The sequence below is a fragment of the Lithobates pipiens genome, unplaced genomic scaffold (genome assembly GCF_037356315.1).
Source record: "Lithobates pipiens isolate NorthernLeopardFrog02 unplaced genomic scaffold, aLitPip1_a1.2 Scaffold_27, whole genome shotgun sequence".
NCBI classification, from domain to species: Eukaryota; Metazoa; Chordata; class Amphibia; order Anura; family Ranidae; genus Lithobates; species Lithobates pipiens.
In genome coordinates, this window is record NW_027507788.1 from 18222430 (window position 1) to 18228429 (window position 6000).

Consider the following 6000-nt stretch of genomic DNA (forward strand, 5'->3'; position numbering starts at 1 on the left):
AAAAAGGTGCACAAGCTACTTTTGTAATGTTTGTTGGGCATTGGGCAACTCATTGAGATGAATGGACTGCCCTATGCATGTGGTACAAAAAGCGCTCATATGCGCGGCACGATTCTCGGAACGCTAAATGTGAATAAAGACTTACAGTCTATGGACATCGGTAGTGCCCTCCTATCCTCTTCTGAAAATTTTTGTGTAATAATTTACAATATTTTCAGATGCTCCTGACAAACCAGTTATTAAGAAATATGGGGAACCCATAGAAGGAAAGGACATCACACTGGAATGTTCTACCAAAGCAAATCCCCCGGTCTCCCTCTATGTCTGGTTGAAGGATGGGGCAGAGTGCTATAACCACACCAGTAATCAGTTCACAATCTACAATATAAAGGAAGACGATTCCGGATCTTACACATGTTTGGCTCGTAACAAGCTGGGAGAAGCAAAGTCTGACAAGCTAGATCTGAATGTGATATGTGAGTATTACACTGAGCTGTATTTATGTAATGTATATGTAATGGTAACAGTGATGTTAATATAATAAAAGCAAAATAGATATAAAACCCTTGTTTTAAAGTGGCTATGAACCCTTACACATATTCAGTGAAATGAATGGCCTCGGGTGATACACAGAGATGAAACAAATCCTCCTACACACGTTGAACCTGTGCCTCTGCCTCTGGGTATCATGCTTGTAGCTGTCAGAGTCTTGCTATGCCTCATGGGACTTGTAGTTCTGCAACAGCTGGAGGTCCGCTAATTGCATATCCCTGCTATATATGATCCTTCCTGTCATAAGGCAGGGGGATCTACAACATCTGCTGAGTGTATATCTACACCTAATCTTTCGCCTTATGATATGTAGGAGGAATCTTTTTCATTGGATTATTCTAAAGATTTTTTTGGAACTTCACAAATTTCTTTCACAATTTTATTCACACTTTTTATTCAACATTATGCACTTGTTTTGACTTTGTCTTTATTTCATTTTACTTTTTGGGCACTTAATGTTTTTATAGTCTGGGGTCTCTTTATCTAAACAGTCTCCCCCTTTGCTCTGTATTACTGGTTGTTCTTTATTTGTTTGCACTAAGTACATGCAGTTGACAATTTATCACGTATTTACAGTTCAAACGTTTGCACACCCTGGCAGAAATTGTAACATTTTTGCATTAATATTGAAAATATGACTGTGGCAGTTGTGGCTGAAATCTTTCTTGATCTACCTGACCTTGGCTTTGTATCAAGAGATCCCCAAATTTCCCACTTCTTAATAAGTGATTAAACATTACTGACTGGCATATTCAAGGCTTTTGATATCTTTTTTATATTCTTTTCCATCTTTTTAAAGTTTCATTACCTTGTTACACAGGTCTTTTGGCTGTTCTTTTCTACCTCTTAATGGCTCATTGTCTAGCCTAGCTTAGTGCATCCATGTGAGAGCTAACAAACTCATTGACTATTTATACACAGACACTAATTGTGATTTAAACAGCCACAAATGTGGGAAAATAACCTTTAATTGCCATTTGAACCTGTGTGTGCCACCTTCTGTGTCTGTACCAAGGCCAAACATTCCAGGCTATGCAAACTTTTTTGATCAGGGCCATTTGGGTGATTTCTGTTATCATTTTGATTTTAAAAGTATCCAAAAAAATGATGTGATAATAAATGGCTCCATGTGATTTCTACCCTTAAATAAAAGATAGTTTTTTGGCATGATCAGTCAAATTTTCAATGAATAATGCTAAAATTTCCCATTTTCAGCAAGGGCATGCCAACGTTTGAGCACAACTGTATGTGGTATTGGCAAGCGCTGTTTGCACAATAGGTTTTGTGCACATCTGGCAATTCACTTAAATTTTTTGAAACAGCAGCTGCCATCTAATTTAATTGAATTACTTTGGTGCGGGGTGTATTGATTCACTATAGTGTGCTAAGATGCCAGGATTAGGGTTGACACCTGTATGGTTTTCTCCTGGATCAGTCCGTTTTTTGAATGATCGGGTTTACTTCTGTTCCAGACCCAGACACATCATTCACATGGACTGCACTGAGAGTGACATGTCTCCCCTCTCCCTGACAGCAAGTTGGTTCAGCAAAGCTGAGCAGAGTGTAAGTGTATCAAAGCTCCTCCCCTCCTCCTCCTTCTCCTTTCTGTACACATACAAGGAGGGGGGGGGGGAGCAGGGACCACTGATATCAGGTCTGTAGAAAGTTTTTTTATTATGCTCTGTAGATGGAGGAGGGAGGGGGAGAGAGCAGCTGGAAAGGAGGAAAAGGTAGAAAATATGTGGAGTGATCGAGGGGTTAGGAGGATATGTGCTGGGGGGGGGGGGGATTTGGCAGGGGGAATACAATGCTAGAAGTGTGGATTGGATTTGAAATCTTGCAACCTCTCCTTGCGCTATCTCTCTTCCTTCCCAAAGGACCCCTCCAGCACATATCCTACCCCCCACCTCTCCCTGTTGCCCTGGCCCTCTTCTCTCACAAAGAGCCCCCCCCCAGCACATATCTGAGCCCCCCAAGCATGCCCAGCACATATGGGCACAGGCTGCAAATGATGGGCACAGAGGATGTATGATTGACGACACAGAGGTTGCATATGATGGGCACAGAGGCTGCATATGATGGCACAGAGGCAGCATATGATGGACACAGAGGTTGCATATTATAGGCACAGAGGTTGCATATTATGGGCACGGAGGCTGCATATGATGGGCACAGAGGCTGCATATGATGGCACAGAGGCAGCATATGATGGACACAGAGATTGCATATTATGGGCACGGAGGCTGCATATGATGGTCATAGCCTGCATATGATGGGCACAGAGGCTGTATATGTTGAGCACAGTGGCTGCATTTGATGGGCAGAATGGCTGCATTTGATGGGGCAGAGTGAGGCTGCAATTGATGGTTTTTTTTTCCAGAATTTGTCAGTTTGTTTGCGCCCCCCCTAAAAAAAATTGGAGCACCAGCCGCCACTGCCCCACAGCACATATCTAACTCTCCACACCCCCTGCTAGCATTAGCCCTCTCCCCAGGACATATCTGACCCCTGTGTTCCGTGCAGAACACTCACAATTCAGCCACGCGCACTGTTTGCTGCGGCAAGCTATGCGCCACATTACTACCCTCTTTCAGGCCACCAAAAGTATCCCAGGTCTTTTACAAACTTATAGCTTATACCAGCCCCCCCCCCCCCCCCAAAAAAAAATGTTGCCGCTAAAGTGTTCGGGTTTGGCTTGAAAAAAAGGGGGCAACCCTAGCCAGGATGCAAGCAGCCGACTTTCACACGATCCCTGGCTCGCACTCAGCCCAGTTTCTAATATGTTGCAGCAGCCAAATTTTGATCCCTCTTCTCAACATGTTTCAAACAAGGGAACCTCAAATCAGCTGACCCAATGTTACAGATCGGGTGCCGATGTCTTGCCTAGCGATAAATGCTTGTTGTGCATGCAATGCCATTCCTTGTTAATGGCAGCCCAAACGTAGCAGAAAAATACTTGGATTTTCATGCACAAAATTGCTTGAAGCTCAAAAAGGTGTCTCAGCTACTTTTGCAATGTTTGTTGTGCATTGGGCAACTCATTGAAACGAATGGACTGCCCTATGCATGTGGTACAAAAAAGCGCTCATATGTGCGGCACGATTCTCAGAACACTAAATGTGAATACAAACTTACAGTCTCTGGACATCGCTAGTGCCCTCCTATCCTCTTCTGAAACTTTTTGTGTAATAATTTACAATATTTTCAGATGCTCCTGACAAACCAGTGATAAAGAAATATGGGGAACCCATAGAAGGAAAGGACATCACTCTGGAATGTTCTACCAAAGCAAATCCCCCGGTCTCCCTCTATGTCTGGTTGAAGGATGGGGCAGAGTGCTATAACCACACCAGTAATCAGTTCACAATCTACAATATAAAGGAAGACGATTCCGGATCTTACACATGTTTGGCTCGTAACAAGCTGGGAGAAGCAATGTCTGACAAACTAGATCTGAATGTGATATGTGAGTATTACACTGAGCTGTATTTATGTCATTTATATGTAATGGTGACAGTGATGTTAATATAATAAAAGCAAAATAGATATAAAACCCTTGGTTTAAAGTGGTTATGAACCCTTACACATATTCAGGGAAGTGAATGGCCTCAGGTGATACACAGAGATGAAACAAATCCTCCTACATGTGTTGAACCTGTTTATCTGCAGTTTTCTCTTCTATACAGCCATTCAAAATAGAGGATTTATAAAGCTTGTCTGACTTATCAAAAAAAAAAAAGGGACAGAGAGCTGCAGTAACACTCTTCAGAGCTCAGTAAGCTATGAAAGCTGATTGGTGGGAAGGGACCCCCCTTCCCCCCCACATAGCACACAGGAACAGAGCTGAGACTGTCAATCAGCTGGAAGTCCCTCCCCTGTCACCATGTTTCTCTTGGTGTCAGGAAAACGTGTTAGAAGTGACTGTCGATAGCAGAGGAAAGAGGCAGCAGACAGAAGTGACACTTAGTGCTCTGGATTGAGACAAGTACGCACTATAGAGCAGGGGTCTCTAAACTGTGGCCTGAGAGCCAAATGTGGTCCTTGACTTGCCTTTACCTGGCCCTTGGGTTACTATTCCTCCCAACGATATGAGGTACTATTTTTCCTACTGACACCAGCAATGGGACACTATTCCACTCACTGACACCAACAATGGGACACTGTTCTTCCAACTAACACCAATATTGGGGCACTACTCCTCTGACTGCCCACCAATCCTGAGGCCATTTTTTTTTTCACTGATGCTGGGCCCGTGTCTTGTGGTTTTCCACAGAATTCACTGGTTATTGCGGTTGCTCGCATAGGAGGTCCATAAATAGTTTTTTTTATCTGTAACTTGCTGTAGCCATTTGAGACTTTAATAAAACTACCTCTACGGTTTCACACTATGAGGAGTCCGTCTTCTCTTTTTTCCTACTCATATCGCTGGTGACATCCCGTTTGAAGATGCATCCTACTTTAAGGAGGAGGAGATCGGAGGAATTTGCTTAATAGATACAAGGAGGTCGGGGAGACCCCACAAGCCCTATATGATCCTTCCTGTCATAAGGCAGGGGGATCTACAACATCTGCTGAGTGTACATCTACACCTAATCTTTCGCTTTATGATATGTGTAGGAGGAATCTTTTTCATTGGATTATTCGAAAGATTTTTTTGGAACTTTTTTTTTTTCACAATTTTATTCACACTTTTTATTCAACATTATGCACTTGTTTTGACTTTGTCTTTGTTTCATTTTACTTTTTGGGCACTTAATGTTTTTATAGTCTGGGGTTTCTTTATCTAAACAGTTTCCCCCTTTGCTCTGTATTACTGGTTGTTCTTTATTTGTTTGCACTAAGTACATGCAGTTAACAATTTATCACATATTTACAGTTCAAACGTTTGCATACCCTGGCAGAAATTGTGAAAATTTTGCATTAATATTGAAAATATGACTGTGGCAGTTGTGGCTGAAATCTTTCTTGATCTACCTGACCTTGGCTTGGTATCAAGAGATCCCCAAATTTTCCACTTCTTAAAGCGGAGGTCCACCCTAAAGTGGACCTTCCGCTCATTGGAATCCTCCCCCCCTCCGGCGCCACAATTGGCACCTTTCAGGGGGGAGGGGGGGTGCAGGTACCTGTACAGTACAGGTATCTGCACCCACTTCCAGGATAGCTCTCTGCGGAAAGGGGCGTAGATCTACGCCCCTTTCTGAAAGTCCCCCGCTGCCTGCTGGGAAACAAACAGATCCCAGAGGCAGCGGGTCCATCCTTATTGCGCAGCGCGACTCGCGCATGCGCAGTAGGGAACCGGGAAATGAAGCCGAAAGGCTCCACTTCCTGATTCCCATACCCAAGATGGCGGCGGCAGCACCCGAGAGACGATCGAGAGATCGGCTTCGGGTGCCGACATCGCGGGCGCACTGGGCGGGTAAGTGTCCTTATTTTAAAAGTCAGCAGCTG